This window comes from Pleurodeles waltl, chromosome 8, assembly GCF_031143425.1.
Source record: "Pleurodeles waltl isolate 20211129_DDA chromosome 8, aPleWal1.hap1.20221129, whole genome shotgun sequence".
In the NCBI taxonomy this organism is placed as follows: Eukaryota; Metazoa; Chordata; class Amphibia; order Caudata; family Salamandridae; genus Pleurodeles; species Pleurodeles waltl.
The window spans coordinates 447,719,570-447,736,387 of record NC_090447.1 but is presented as its reverse complement, the minus strand read 5'-3'; the positions used below and the strand labels follow the sequence as shown (position 1 = coordinate 447,736,387).

Here is a 16,818-nt window from a genome sequence, read left to right as displayed (position 1 = left end):
TGTCTGTTTGGCCGGCCGTGTTGTATTGCACAGCCGGGAGGATAAAGTGCACAGGGTCCTGCTCCCTGTGTGAGCGGCAAACCAGGCTGCTCACACCAAGCACAACCCTGCTGTCATGCTAGTGATAGAAGTGTTGTGACTGGCTTAGGTGAGTGTAGGAGCCTGTGTGCTGCTGGGAAGAGGACGAGGATGAGGATGGAGGAGAAATGAATAGGTCTCCCAAAGGAGAAGGTAAGTGTTTTTTTAATTTATTAAGATTTTTGTAACCCTTGCCCATTCAGTGGCAGCCACCACTGATTGCAGAGCCACACCATTTCATAAATATTTATATATTTTCATTGTACACTAAAAATCAATAATGAGGAAATTCAGAACTTGTGTTACAATATAGTTCATCGTCAAGCTAGGATTTGAGTGTACAAAGTGAGGGAGGTGGTAAGTGAACTACAGACACTATTAAGAAACATATTCAACTACTGAGCAACAGGCAAGATGCAGCAAATTGTCCCATTTATTAATGCATAGTTAGTTCAAACAATTGCATGTTAAATATACAGTACAAAAAACAATAAAAATATCACCATACTACATCATATGACCACTGTAACGTATAGATAACATTTTTTAACAGATTGGGTTAGTTGGATATTAAAATATACCTTGATGACAAGAAATTCGGATCTAGATTCAGACAGAAAGACCCAATGGATTAGTGGCCTAAGCCTAAAGAAGTGAGGAACTATGCCAAAGGAAACAGAAATCAATCATGATTGTTCAAGACAATTTAGAAAACTCTCCTAAGCCTCAACCAATTGGGAGAGCAATTTTTTAACATGCAAGAGGAATTTGGTAGCTCTAGCAGCTAGCTGAATGTTATGCCCATCTAAAAGCGCCATCACGGCTGTGCCACAAGTTCTAATTCATAGGGCTTTCAGTGGGGGACGTAACAGTTACTTTCTCATTAACAGGACTGCTGGACAAACACACAAGAAATGTAAAACACTTTCAGTCGACAAGCCGCAAAGGCAGCTAAGTTTGCTTCAACAATAGAGTCAAGACCTTAGACGGGAAAACACCCATGCAGATTTGAAGAAGAGAATGTTGGATGGAGCTGGCTAGAAGGGTCGTAAGGTAGAGCTGGGTATACCAGGCAGTATAAGTGTACAAGACTGACCAGCCATGGTGTTGGCTCGCCATGTCTGCTTTGTCAGTTGTCCAACAATGAAGTTTGGAAGTCTTGTTAATAAAAAGAATTTTTAGCAGAGGGAAGGCAGTGTTGTGTTCCATGCAGCCTGTAAGTTTAAGTTAGTCAAGGCTTGCCTGAGTACAGATGACCAGCATGAGTTATCGTCAGGTTGCAGCCCCATTTCCTTCCAGCATAGGGCGGCCAACGTGTCAGCAGAGAAGACTCTTAATATCCAGCACATTTTTATTGATACCCTCCAAAAGATCGGAACTTGATGGAACAACCCAAATTCCAACGTCACCAGAGCTTGCGATGAATGCTTTGGTAGATGGAAAATGTGTTTGAAAAACACTGACTGTAGGCAATTAAGGAAAGGGGCGTCACACCCTTTTAGTAGCTCCAATCCGTAGGTTAGTGATGGAAGGAATTGTGCTCTGATTACCTACAATCGATAACTGTGCGATCTACTGTCCAGCTTTTCTTGTAACTGTGAGAAAGCAAAACGTGGTTTGTGAGCCACTCCTTATATGTGCAAAACATTTTCTTTGTAAGTGAAAGATGCGTCCAGCGTTACGCCAAGATATTTATAATGTTTGACCAGTGCTATGAATTTGCCAGCGGCCGCCCATTTGTACTTGATGCGACTGGTATTATGTGTGCCTGAAAAGTAGATCACTTTGGTCTTGTGATTTAGCTTGAGACCCCCACGTGGTCTGATATTCCACCAGTTTGGTAATTAAATGCTGGAGACCCAACTGTGTCTAGCTGAAAAGCACAATGTCATCTGTGTATTGTAGAACACGCACCTATTCATTCGCTAGTTTTGGGGGGGTCGTTTGCCACATCTGCTCATCTGGAGTCAAGATCTGCCATATAGATGTTAAATGAGGCCAGAGCGAACACGCACCTCTGTTTTAGTCCATTGCACATAGGGATCATCTGGGTGATTCTATCGCCATTTCCAATTTTAACCTGAACCCAGGTATCTGTGTGTAGGTTCTGATTACATCTAGCAGATTCGGTTGTATACCCCAGCTGGCCATTTTTGACACAGCAAATAAAAAACTTGATCGCCAGAGAGCATAATTTAATCAACAGTCACACAAACTGGTTCCGATGATATATATGTGCCATGAGGACGATGAGAATCTTATAATGATGATCCGGATTCGCAAATCTGCATAACTTTCCCCTTTTAGCCTAATCTTCCACAAGGATCATCTTAGGAGGAAAAAGGGTCTGGGAAAACTTTTTTAATCAGGAAGCCATTTACTTATCTTCTGGTAACCTCCACATTACATTCTCTGTCCCATAGTTCTTCAGGAAGGAACTGAGGGGGCTATACCATCATTACCAATCCAAGATTGTGGGTGCTGTAGATTCTTAGGGCTGCTTTCTACTTCTAGACTGTTCCTGTACTTCTTGTGATGGTACTTTCCATTTTCTGGAATCCTCCGTGTCCCACAATTCTCAAAGAACAGAGGGAGCAGGACTATATAGTCATTCCTAACCCAAGATGATGGGCGCAGTGAATTCTTATGGCTACTTCCCAAAACCAGATGAATCCTGTACTTCCTGTGATATCACTTACTGTTTTCTTAGTCGAAAAGGCCGCTGAAATCGAGGGAAGGTGTCCTTCAACACAACTGATAGTAAATTTTGTTGCATTCCGTACCCATTGTTCTAGACTTTTGTCCCATTGTTTTTTCCTTAGATTCAAGAATCCTCTGCGTGTCTTCTGATTTCCAAATTCTTCTATACTCAATCCTGTGTAGTTTAGCAACCTGATTCTCATCTTCGCATCAAGTCCTGATCTGTTTATCCAAATATCTTCTTCCAACTGACTCTGAAAGTTTTTTCCTTTTGGGGTTTTTACTTCCTTACAAACCTTTCTGGATGGCATCTGCTTACCACATTGCTGATCTGCGTATGTGGCACTGTGGCTACCAGAAGGAATCCTGGCAGCATCAGGCAGCACTGAAATCAGGAGGAAACCCTCAGTCTGGTCTATAACCTAATAATATGCTAGCTTTGTGTGTCCACAGATGACCTGTGTCATTATCACAGCTACAAATGAAATCCAAACAGATAGGCCCAAGTCTTCCTAAAGCCTAAGATCCTTTGTACTTAATAAACATCCACAAGCATTCAGAATTAGGCTATGGGGAAACGGGAGAGGGAAATGGTAAGGGAGAAATAATAGAGTTCTTTTTGTATGAAGCCCCTTTCACCACCTGTAAACATTCAAGGTTTGAACATACTTTGTAACTGGAAAGTTACAAAGTCGAAATATACAGTCATTAGCATACTCACTACCTGGAGACTATGGGCCAGCTTTAAAAACAGGCTTAATCCGGAGAATCTAGGATGAAAGGAGTAGCTACAGTATAGTGATTCCTGCCTAGGAAATCTACTGGCAGGAACAAATCAATAAAAGTACAAACAGGGGGAAGTTGGATGTGAACTGGAAGAGGAGCAAATTAACTCACAAACATGCACATTTGCCAAAGAGTGATGGAGAATGCAGCCCTTAAATACAGCTCTGCCTATCCTGAACTGAAAGGAAATTCAGATGGCAGACTGTCTGGTCAGAATCTTATACACTACAGTGGCAACCTTCGCATTCTTGGACTATGTCGAACACCAACACTAGCAGTCAAGTCTCCCCAATCATCTTCTCCGATGGTGCCACAAGTGGCATGTCGCCCTTTGGTTCCGGACCTTCCTGTGGATCCACAACCCCCTGATGCCTATTCTCAAGTAAGTCCTGACAGTAACCCCACCCTCAGTAGCTCCCCCTAATTTGTGGGAAAACCTATGATGGAAGGTCATAACGAGGTGAGATGTATTAACAAACAAGGTAGGTTCCCACAATCTACCAGCTGGCCCATAACCCACCCAGTTTACGAGGTACTGTAAATTACATCATTTTGTACGTGATTTGAGAATAGAATAAAGGCCATACTCCTTGTCAACTTCTGATGAGGTGGTGGGATACACTGAAGTGGCAAAAAAGGAGATGGTTTTAACAACGAGACATGGAAGACTGTATGTGTGCCAATGTGTGGCTAATGAGCGACATACTGCTACTGGGCTCATTACTTGAGAAATTATAAAAGGACCAACAAATCTGGGTTTGAACGTCATATGGTACCCTGGTAGTGTAGGAGGCTGGCCTGGTTTGTAGTGGGTACCAAAGGTACTTACACCTTATACGAGGTCCAGTTAACCCTTCCTAGTGAAATGTAGTCACTGTCTATAAGCCAGGCTGTCTAGAGGTAGCTGTAGGTAGAGCGGCCAAGGCTGAACTAGGAGACATGCAAAGCTCTTGCAATACCACTGTAGTCGCACAGTATTCACACACATGAAAGACAATACTCAGTGTTACAAAAATAAAGGTACTTTATTTTAGTGACACAATGCCAAAAATATCTTAGAGACTATACTCCCTTAGGAGGTAAGTAATATACACAATATATACACTAGTAACCAAAATCAGGTACGTAAATAGTCAGAAAATAGGGCAAACAGTGAAAATCACAATAGATTGCAATGGGCCTGGGGGAACACAAAGGCAAGTGTAGAAGGGCGCTGGGAGTGTAAGAAAACACCAAAGGTAAGTAATAGACCCCACCCCAGAACCCAGGAAACAGGAGTAAATCACAGTAAGTTTCCTCAAATACACACAAAGTCGTGATAGAAGATTATGCAAGAACCAGATGAGACTTCAAGACACCAACGATGGATTCCTGGACCTGAAGACCTCTGGAAGAAGGGGACCAAGTCCAAGAAGCACTGAAAAGTCCAGGGAGAACAAGAGTCCCTGCTAACCCGGATGAAGGTGCAAAAAAAGAACCACCGGTGAGAAGACAAAGTCAGTATTGCACCAAAGAAGATAGATGCGGGTTCCTGGTTGGTGCGGAAGATGTCCCACGCCCAATGGATGAATACAGTCTGGTTTGCGACGCTGGATTCTGCCAAGAAGCCCTGGCACAGGCAAAGCTTGCGGTTAGTGGAAAATGGCGCTGCAGGGACCTGGTGGCCTCTTCCCAGGAGGCAGAGACAGAGGGGGCTCTCAGCAACTCAGAGAGCCCTCAGACCAGGCAGCGCGCACAGGAGTCTCACAACCCGGGGACAAAGAAGGTGCAAATGGAGACCTACGCAGTACGGCACAAAGGATTCTCACGCCACCTGAGAACCACTCAAGAAGCTGTGCGTCACAGGATGGAGTTCTGGGGGCCTAAGCTGTGCTGTGCACGAAGAACTTCTTGGAAAGTCACACACAAGCCTTGGCAACTGCAAGTCACGAGGTGCATGGGGGTACTGTCTTGCGTGGTAAGGCAAGCTCTTACCTCCACCAAAGTTGGACAGCTTGACGTTGGGACTGTCGGAGTCAGTTTAGTCCACCACATGTGTTGCTGGATCCATGCTGTCCTCTGCAGAGGGGCCCCAAGCCACGTGCCGTCACTGCAGAGAGGTGCCTGCTGAAGCAGGGGAGTGAATCCGTCACTCTATGGGAGATTCCATCAGTTCTTCTGGTGCAGGCTGAAGATAGGCAGTCCTCGGAGAATGTACGACCTCAAAACTGTTGCAGTTACTGGCAGGAACTGAATTTACAATGTTGCAGAACTCGTATTTGCTCCTTTGTTGGGGTTTTGTAGAGTTCCTGGAGCGGTCAGTGGTTATTCCGTTGGTAGAAGATGAAGTAAAGGATGCAGAGGATTCCTGCTGGAGTCTGGCAATCCGAATCTGATGAAACACCCAGAGGAGAGACCCTAAATAGCCCTGAGAGGGGGATTGGTCACCTAACCAGTCAAGCACCTATCAGGAAGGGTCTATGACGTCACCTGCTAGCACTGGCCACTCAGATACTCCCAGAGTGCCCCACCACCTTGGAATCCAAGATGACAAAACCCAGGGACACTCTGGAGGAGCTCTGGGCACCACCACTGGGGTGGTGATAGACAGGGGAGTGGTCACTCTCCTTTCCTTTGTCCAGTTTCACGCCAGAGCACGGACTGGGCGGTCCCTGAACCAGTGTAGACTGGATTATGCAAGGTAGGCACCATCTGTGCCCTTCAAAGCATTTCCAGAGGCTCTGAGTGGATACCCCTCCCATGCCTGTAACACCTATTTCAAAAGGGAGAGGGTGTAATACGCCTCTCCTAAAGGAAGTCCTTGGTTCTGCCTTCCTGGGCTTGAGCTGCACAAGCAACCGGAGTGCAGAAACCTGTCTGTTAGGTGGCAGCAGCTGGGGCTGCCTGGAAAACCTCAGAAGGCTGGGATGGCAGTACTGGAGGTCCATAGTGGAGCCCCCTGAGTGCACGGAATTGTGCAACCAGTACTGGAATAAGTATTGGAGTACAATTCCCAGTTGTTAGACACCTTATATGGCCATATTCGGAGTTACCATTGTGAAGCTGGACATAGGTATTGACCTACGTCCAGTGCACACGAAAAATGGCGTCCTTGCACTCACGAAGTCTGGGAAAAGGGCCTGGACGACTTGGGGGCACCTCTGCCAGTGCAGGGGTGCCCTCACACACAGGTACTTCGCACCCAGCCTTCAGGGTTGAAAGACCTGATATATAGGTGACTTTTAAGTGACCTGGTGCAGTGAAAATGGCTGTGAAATAATGCATGCACTATTTCACCCAGGCTGCAATGGCAGTCCTGTAGAAGCCTTTGCATGGGCTCCCTATGGGTGGCAAAAGAAATGCTGCAGCCCATAGGGATCTCCTGGAGCCCCAATGCCCTAAGTACCATATACTAGGGACATGTATGCCAATTTGGAGTGAAATACTGAGTTACCAGTATGTAGTGACACATTTGTAACCAGGGAGAGCATGAGCACTGGGGTCCTGATTAGCAGGACTCCAGTGACAATTTAGAAAACAGTGAAACACATTGACAAGCAGGACATAAACCATAAGTACTGGGGTCCTGACCAGCAGGATCCCAGTGACACAGTCAAAAACACACCGACATCAGGCAGAAATTGTGGGTAACATGCCAAAAAGAGGGTACTCTCCTACACCCTCCCCAAACAAGGGACAATAAGGCTTACCTTGCCCAGATGAGTCTTCATTCTCTATGTGGAAATATCTGGAGAGTCCATCTGCATTGGAGTGGTTACTCCCAGGTCTATGTTTCACTGTAAAGTCCATCCCCTGTAGGGAAATGTACCACATCAACAATTTAGGGTTTTCTCCTTTTATTTGTTTTAACCATAAGAGAGGTGTGTGGTCTGTCTGAACTAGGAAGTGAGTCCCAAACAAGTAGGGTCTTAGCTTCTTCAGGGCCCACACCACAAAAAAGGCCTCCCTCACTGTGGCTGACCAACGTTTTTCTCTAGAGGTCAACCTTCTACTGGCCCTCTGAGTTTAGTCCCAACCCCTACCCCAGAAGCATCTGTCTTGACAATTAACTTCTTAGAATAATTTGGGCTTTTAAGGACAGGTGCAGTACACATAGCTTGCTTATGCTCCTCAAAAGCTTTTTGACAGCTGTCTGTCCATAATGCCTTCTTGGGCATTTTCTTGGAGGTGAGTTCGTTAAGAGGGTTAACAATAGAGCCATAGTTCTTTATGAATGTCCTGTAATACCCAGTGAGACCAAGAAAGGCTCTGACCTGGGTCTGAATAGTAGGAGGAGACCAGTCTAAAATAGTCTGGATCTTCCCCTGCTGTGGTTGAATATGTTCCCCACCAATTAGGTGTCCCAGATAAACCACCTTCCCCTGCCCTATCTGGCATTTTGAAGCCTTGATAGTGAGGCCTGCCTTTCGCAGAGCCTCCAAAACATTCCACAGGTGGTCATCCCAGGTGTAGCTAAATACAGCACTACTGCACTGAAAGCTTCCAGACCTTGGAGGACTGTATTCACCAGCCTTTGGAAAGCGGCAGGTGCATTCTTCAGACCAAAAGGAATACCTGTTGTAGGAAAGTACCATCTTGCCTGGCATGTTACCCCCATTTTTCACTGTATATATGTTGTTTTAGTTGTATGTGTCACTGGGACCCTGGTAACCCAGGGCCCCAGTGCTCATAAGTGTGCCTGAATGTGTTACCTGTGTAGTGACTAACTGTCTCACTGAGGCTCTGCTAATCAGAACCTCAGTGGTTATGCTCTCTCATTTCTTTCCAAATTGTCACTAACAGGCTAGTGACCATTTTTACCAATTTACATTGGCTTACTGGAACACCCTTATAATTCTCTAGTATTTGGTACTGAGGTACCCAGGGTATTGGGGTTCCAGGAGATCCCTATGGGCTGCAGCATTTCTTTTGCCACCCATAGGGAGCTTTGACAATTCTTACACAGGCCTGCCACTGCAGCCTGAGTGAAATAACGTCCACGTTATTTCACAGCCATTTTACACTGCACTTAAGTAACTTATAAGTCACCTATATGTCTAACCTTTACCTGGTAAAGGTTAGGTGCAAAGTTACTTAGTGTGAGGGCACCCTGGCACTAGCCAAGGTGCCCCCACATTGTTCAGAGACAATTCCCTGAACTTTGTGAGTGCGGGGACACCATTACACGCGTGCACTACATATAGGTCACTACCTAGATGTAGCTTCACCATGGTAACTCCGAATATGGCCATGTAACATGTCTATGATCATGGAATTGCCCCCTCTATACCATCCTGGCATAGTTGGCACAATCCCATGATCCCAGTGGTCTGTAGCACAGACCCTGGTACTGCCAAACTGCCCTTCCTGGGGTTTCACTGCAGCTGCTGCTGCTGCCAACCCCTCAGACAGGCAGCTGCCCTCCTGGGGTCCAGCCAGGCCTGGCCCAGGATGGCAGAACAAAGAACTTCCTCTGAGAGAGGTTGTGACACCCTCTCCCTTTGGAAAATGGTGTGAAGGCAGGGGAGGAGTAGCCTCCCCCAGCCTCTGGAAATGCTTTCTTGGGCACAGATGTGCCCAATTCTGCATAAGCCAGTCTACACCGGTTCAGGGACCCCTTAGCCCCTGCTCTGGCGCGAAACTGGACAAAGGAAAGGGGAGTGACCACTCCCCTGACCTGCACCTCCCCTGGGAGGTGTCCAGAGCTCCTCCAGTGTGCTCCAGACCTCTGCCATCTTGGAAACAGAGGTGCTGCTGGCACACTGGACTGCTCTGAGTGGCCAGTGCCACCAGGTGACGTCAGAGACTCCTGCTGATAGGCTCCTTCAGGTGTTAGTAGCCTATCCTCTCTCCTAGGTAGCCAAACCCTCTTTTCTGGCTATTTAGGGTCTCTGTCTCTGGGGAAACTTCAGATAACGAATGCATGAGCTCAGCCGAGTTCCTCTGCATCTCCCTCTTCACCTTCTGATAAGGAATCGACTGCTGACCGCGCTGGAAGCCTGCAAACCTGCAACATAGTAGCAAAGACGACTACTGCAACTCTGTAACGCTGATCCTGCCGCCTTCCCGACTGTTTTCCTGCTTGTGCATGCTGTGGGGGTAGCCTGCCTCCTCTCTGCACCAGAAGCTCCGAAGAAATCTCCCGTGGGTCGACGGAATCTTCCCCCTGCAACCGCAGGCACCAAAAAGCTGCATTACCGGTCCCTTGGGTCTCCTCTCAGCACGATGAGCGAGGTCCCTCGAATCCAGCGACTCTGTCCAAGTGACCCCCACAGTCCAGTGACTCTTCAGCCCAAGTTTGGTGGAGGTAAGTCCTTGCCTCACCTCGCTGGGCTGCATTGCTGGGAACCGCGACTTTGCAGCTACTCCGGCCCCTGTGCACTTCCGGCGGAAATCCTTTGTGCACAGCCAAGCCTGGGTCCACGGCACTCTAACCTGCATTGCACGACTTTCTAAGTTGGTCTCCGGCGACGTGGGACTCCTTTGTGCAACTTCGGCGAGCACAATTTCACGCATCCTCGTAGTGCCTGTTTCTGGCACTTCTCCGGGTGCTACCTGCTTCAGTGAGGGCTCTTTGTCTTGCTCGACGTCCCCTCTCTTTTCAGGTCCAATTTGCGACCTCCTGGTCCCTCCTAGGCTCCAGCAGCGTCCAAAAACGCCAAACGCACGATTTGCAGCTAGCAAGGCTTGTTGGCGTTCTTTCGGCGGGAAAACACTTCTGCACGACTCTACAAGGCGAGAGGGATTTGTCCACCAAAGTGGAAGTCTCTAGCCCTTTTCGTTCCTGCAGAAACCTCAGCTTCTTCTGTCCAGTCGAAGCTTCTTTGCACCCGCAGCTGGCATTTCCTGGGCATCTGCCCATCTCCGACTTGCTTGTGACTTTTGGACTTGGTCCCCTTGTTCCACAGGTACCCTAGATTGGAAATCCACAGTTGTTGCATTGCTGGTTTGTGTCTTTCCTGCATTATTCCTCTAACACGACTTCTTTGTCCTTAGGGGAACTTTAGTGCACTTTGCACTCACTTTTCAGGGTCTTGGGGAGGGTTATTTTTCTAACTCTCACTATTTTCTAATAGTCCCAGCGACCCTCTACAAGGTCACATAGGTTTGGGGTCCATTCGTGGTTCGCATTCCACTTTTGGAGTATATGGTTTGTGTTGCCCCTATCCCTATGTTTCCCCATTGCATCCTATTGTAACTATACATTGTTTGCACTGTTTTCTAAGACTATACTGGATATTTTTGCTATTGTGTATATATATCTTGTGTATATTTCCTATCCTCTCACTGAGGGTACACTCTAAGATACTTTGGCATATTGTCATAAAAATAAAGTACCTTTATTTTTAGTATAACTGTGTATTGTGTTTTCTTATGATATTGTGCATATGACACTAGGTGGTACTGTGGTAGCTTCACACGTCTCCTAGTTCAGCCTAAGCTGCTCTGCTAAGCTACCATTATCTATCAGCCTAAGCTGCTAGACACCCTATACATTAATAAGGGATAACTGGGCCTGGTGCAAGGTGCAAGTACCCCTTGGTACTCACTACAAGCCAGTCCAGCCTCCTACATTGGTTGTGCAGTGGTGGGATAAGTGCTTGAGACTACTTACCACTCTTGTCATTGTACTTTTCATAAGAGAAAAATATACAAAACAAGGTCAGTGTATATACACATAGCCAAAAAGTTTTGCATTTCCTCTTTTCACTCTTTTCTAAGTGCTGAAAAGTACTTCTAAACTTTCAAAAAGTTCTTAAAAGTTTAAAAAGTTTTTTCTGTCTTTCCAAAAAGTTCTGAAAACTTTTTTCTCTTTTTCTATCACTTTAACTCTCTCTAAAAAATGTCTGGCACAGGCCAAAGTGTTGATCTGTCCAAACTTGCATATGACAACCTTAGCTGGAAAAGAGCAAGGAGTCTCTGTATAGAGAGAGGTTTGAGTGTAGGGAAGAATCCTTCCTTGGAACTGTTACTTAACATGCTTAGAGAACAGGATAAGGCCATAGGTGCCCCATCTGTTGAAAAAGTACCTAATAGTTCTCAATCTGATTCAGGGACTCCCCCAGGAGAAGATTCAGGAAAGAAACTTCCTAGCCTGCCCATTACTAGACAGTCTAGCATAGATGGTAATGATGATGAGCCACACCATATAAATAGTGTTGTCTCACATCATAGCAAAAGCATTTATTCTCACCATACTGGTAGTAATGTTTCTGTAAACCAAGCTGTTAGGGTGGCTTCTGTAAGGGACAGGTCTCCTTCTGTTCATTCCCATCATAGCTCTGTTTCTAGAAATGTCCCTCCCACCAACCCTGATGACAGAATGTTAGAGAGGGAACTCAATAAGTTGAGGGTGGAACAAACCAGACTGAAGCTTAAAAAGCAACAGCTGGATTTGGATAGACAGTCTTTTGAATTAGAGAAGGAAAGACAGAAGTTGGGGTTAGATACCCATGGTGGCAGCAGCAGTATTCCCCATAGTCATCCTGCAAAAGAGCATGATTCCAGGAATCTGCATAAGATAGTTCCCCCTTATAAGGAGGGGGATGACATTAACAAGTGGTTTGCTGCACTTGAGAGGGCCTGTGCTGTACAGGATGTCCCTCAAAGGCAGTGGGCTGCTATCCTATGGCTATCATTTAGTGGAAAAGGTAGGGATAGGCTCCTTACTGTGAAAGAAAGTGATGCCAATAATTTTACAGTTCTTAAGAATGCACTCCTGGATGGTTATGGCTTAACCACTGAACAGTACAGGATAAAGTTCAGAGAGACCAAAAAGGAGGCTTCACAAGACTGGGTTGATTTCATTGACCATTCAGTGAAGGCCTTGGAGGGGTGGTTACATGGCAGTAAAGTTACTGATTATGACAGCCTGTATAACTTGATCCTGAGAGAGCATATTCTTAATAATTGTGTGTCTGATTTGTTGCACCAGTACTTGGTGGACTCTGATCTGACCTCTCCCCAAGAATTGGGAAAGAAGGCAGACAAATGGGTCAGAACAAGGGTGAACAGAAAAGTTCATACAGGGGGTGACAAAGATGGCAACAAAAAGAAGGATGGTAAGTCTTCTAACAAGGGTGGGGACAAATCTAAAAATGAGTCTTCATCAGGCCCACAAAAACACTCTGGTGGGGGTGGTGGGTCCAAATCCTCCTTTAATCAAAACAAAGAAAAGAAACCATGGTGCTATTTATGTAAAGTAAAAGGCCATTGGACAACAGATCCCAGTTGTCCAAAGAAAAGCACCAAGCCTCCTACCACTACAACCCCTACTGCTACCCCTAGTGTCCCTACTAAAAGCAGTGGTGGTGGGAGCAAACCTACTAATAGCCAATCCAAGGGAGTAGCTGGGCTCACTATTGGTAACTTAGTTGGGGTTGGCCTTGTTAGGGAGGCCACAGAGGCTGTGTTAGACTCTGAGGGGGCTATTGATTTAGCCACCTTAGTTGCTTGTCCCCTTAATATGGATAAGTACAAGCAGCTACCCCTAATAAATGGTGTTGAGGTTCAGGCCTACAGGGACACTGGAGCCAGTGTGACTATGGTCATAGAGAAACTGTTCCACCCTGAACAACACCTACTTGGTCACCAGTACCAAGTAACCGATGCTCACAACAACACACTTAGCCACCCCATGGCTGTTGTTAATCTCAACTGGGGGGGGGGTTACTGGTCCAAAGAAAGTTGTGGTAGCCACAGATTTACCTGTAGACTGTCTACTAGGAAATGATTTGGAGACATCAGCTTGGTCAGATGTGGAGTTGGAGGCCCATGCAGCAATGCTGGGCATCCCAGGGCATTTTTTTGCTTTAACCAGGGCTCAGGCCAAAAAGCAAAAAGGACAGGGAAGCTTGGATCCTGGAACAATGGACCAAGTGCTCCCTAAAGCTAGGGCTAGTAGAAGCAAACCACTTCCTACTATCCCTCCCTCTACAGTGGATTCAACTTCTGAGGAAGAAGAATTCCCTCCCTGTGCAGAACCTACACCAGAGGAGCTGGAAGCAGACACTGCTGAGCTTTTGGGTGAAGGGGGGCCTGCCAGGGAGGAGCTGAGTGTGGCACAGCAAACCTGTCCCACATTAGAGGGTCTAAGACAGCAAGATGTCAAACAGGCTAATGGGGATGTCTGTGACTCTCACAGAGTTTACTGGGAGGACAACCTCTTGTACACTGGGGCAAGGGATCCTAAACCTGGAGCTCCCAGGAGATTAGTGATGCCTCAGGAGTACAGAAAGTTCCTCCTAACTCTGGCCCACGACATTCCCCTAGCTGGGCATCTGGGTCAAATGAAAACTTGGGACAGGCTTGTTCCCTTGTTTCATTGGCCTAGGGTGTCTGAGGACACAAAAGAGTTTTGTAAGTCCTGTGAAACCTGTCAAGCCAGTGGCAAAACAGGTGGCACCCCAAAGGCACCCCTTATTCCACTGCCTGTGGTTGGGGTTCCCTTTGAAAGGGTAGGGGTTGACATAGTTGGCCCCCTTGACCCTCCTACTGCTTCAGGCAATAGGTTTATCTTGGTGGTAGTGGACCATGCCACAAGATATCCTGAAGCAATTCCTTTAAGGACCACTACAGCACCTGCAGTGGCAAAGGCCCTCCTGGGAATATTTTCCAGAGTGGGCTTCCCAAAGGAAGTAGTATCAGACAGAGGAAGCAATTTCATGTCTGCATACTTAAACGCCATGTGGAAGGAGTGTGGTGTGACTTATAAGTTCACTACACCCTATCATCCACCAACAAATGGACTGGTGGAGAGATTTAATAAAACTCTCAAAGGCATGATTATGGGTCTCCCTGAAAAACTCAGCAGGAGATGGGATATCCTTCTACCATGCCTCCTTTTTGCCTACAGGGAGGTACCCCAGAAAGGAGTGGGCTTCAGCCCCTTTGAACTTCTTTTTGGACACTGTAGGAGGCTGGACTGGCTTGTAGTGAGTACCAAGGGGTACTTGCACCTTGCACCAGGCCCAGTTATCCCTTATTAGTGTATAGGGTGTCTAGCAGCTTAGGCTGATAGATAATGGTAGCTTAGCAGAGCAGCTTAGGCTGAACTAGGAGACGTGTGAAGCTACTACAGTACCACCTAGTGTCATATGCACAATATCATAAGAAAACACAATACACAGTTATACTAAAAATAAAGGTACTTTATTTTTATGACAATATGCCAAAGTATCTTAGAGTGTACCCTCAGTGAGAGGATAGGAAATATACACAAGATATATATACACAATAGCAAAAATATGCAGTATAGTCTTAGAAAACAGTGCAAACAATGTATAGTTACAATAGGATGCAATGGGGAAACATAGGGATAGGGGCAACACAAACCATATACTCCAAAAGTGGAATGCGAACCACGAATGGACCCCAAACCTATGTGACCTTGTAGAGGGTCGCTGGGACTATTAGAAAATAGTAAGAGTTAGAAAAATAACCCTCCCCAAGACCCTGAAAAGTGAGTGCAAAGTGCACTAAAGTTCCCCTAAGGACAAAGAAGTCGTGTTAGAGGAATAATGCAGGAAAGACACAAACCAGCAATGCAACAACTGTGGATTTCCAATCTTGGGTACCTGTGGAACAAGGGGACCAAGTCCAAAAGTCACAAGCAAGTCGGAGATGGGCAGATGCCCAGGAAATGCCAGCTGCGGGTGCAAAGAAGCTTCTACTGGACAGAAGAAGCTGAGGTTTCTGCAGGAACGAAAAGGGCTAGAGACTTCCCCTTTGGTGGACGGATCCGTCTCGCCGTGGAGAGTCGTGCAGAAGTGTTTTCTCGCCGAAAGGACGCCAACAAGCCTTGCTAGTCGCAAATCGTGCGTTTGGCGTTTTTGGACGCTGCTGGGGCCCAGGAGGGACCAGGAGGTCGCAAATTGGACCTGAAGAGAGAGGGGACGTCGAGCAAGACAAAGAGCCCTCACTGATGCAGGTAGCACCCGGAGAAGTGCCAGAAACAGGCACTACGAGGATGCGTGAAACGGTGCTCGCCGAAGTTGCACAAAGGAGTCCCACGTCGCCGGAGACCAACTTAGAAAGTCGTGCAATGCAGGTTAGAGTGCCGTGGACCCAGGCTTGGCTGTGCACAAAGGATTTCCGCCTGAAGTGCACAGGGGCCGGAGTAGCTGCAAAGTCGCGGTTCCCAGCAATGCAGCCCAGCGAGGTGAGGCAAGGACTTACCTCCACCAAACTTGGACTGAAGAGTCACTGGACTGTGGGGGTCACTTGGACAGAGTCGCTGGATTCGAGGGACCTCGCTCGTCGTGCTGAGAGGAGACCCAAGGGACCGGTAATGCAGCTTTTTGGTGCCTGCGGTTGCAGGGGGAAGATTCCGTCGACCCACGGGAGATTTCTTCGGAGCTTCTGGTGCAGAGAGGAGGCAGACTACCCCCACAGCATGCACAAGCAGGAAAACAGTCGAGAAGGCGGCAGGATCAGCGTTACAGAGTTGCAGTAGTCGTCTTTGCTACTATATTGCAGTTTTGCAGGCTTCCACCGCGGTCAGCAGTCGATTCCTTATCAGAAGGTGAAGAGAGAGATGCAGAGGAACTCGGATGAGCTCTTGCATTCGTTATCTGAAGTTTCCCCAGAGACAGAGACCCTAAATAGCCAGAAAAGAGGGTTTGGCCACCTAGGAGAGAGGATAGGCTACTAACACCTGAAGGAGCCTATCAGCAGGAGTCTCTGACGTCACCTGGTGGCACTGGCCACTCAGAGCAGTCCAGTGTGCCAGCAGCACCTCTGTTTCCAAGATGGCAGAGGTCTGGAGCACACTGGAGGAGCTCTGGACACCTCCCAGGGGAGGTGCAGGTCAGGGGAGTGGTCACTCCCCTTTCCTTTGTCCAGTTTCGCGCCAGAGCAGGGGCTAAGGGGTCCCTGAACCGGTGTAGACTGGCTTATGCAGAATTGGGCACATCTGTGCCCAACAAAGCATTTCCAGAGGCTGGGGGAGGCTACTCCTCCCCTGCCTTCACACCATTTTCCAAAGGGAGAGGGTGTCACACCCTCTCTCAGAGGAAGTTCTTTGTTCTGCCATCCTGGGCCAGGCCTGGCTGGACCCCAGGAGGGCAGATGCCTGTCTGAGGGGTTGGCAGCAGCAGCAGCTGCAGTGAAACCCCAGGAAGGGCAGTTTGGCAGTACCAGGGTCTGTGCTACAGACCACTGGGATCATGGAATTGTACCAACAATGCCAGGATGGCATAGAGGGGGCAATTCCATGATCTTAGACATGTTACATGGCCATATTCGGAGTTACCATTGTGAAGCTACATATAGGTA

General features: G+C 47.2%; 1 protein-coding gene across 1 annotated transcript in view; it reads right to left on the bottom strand.

Annotated features, from left to right (window-relative positions):
- The window catches only part of LOC138249528 (ATP-binding cassette sub-family C member 5-like), a 2,567,733-nt gene that overhangs the window by 807,983 nt on the left and 1,742,932 nt on the right, over positions 1–16,818 (bottom strand). The window lies entirely within an intron of this gene.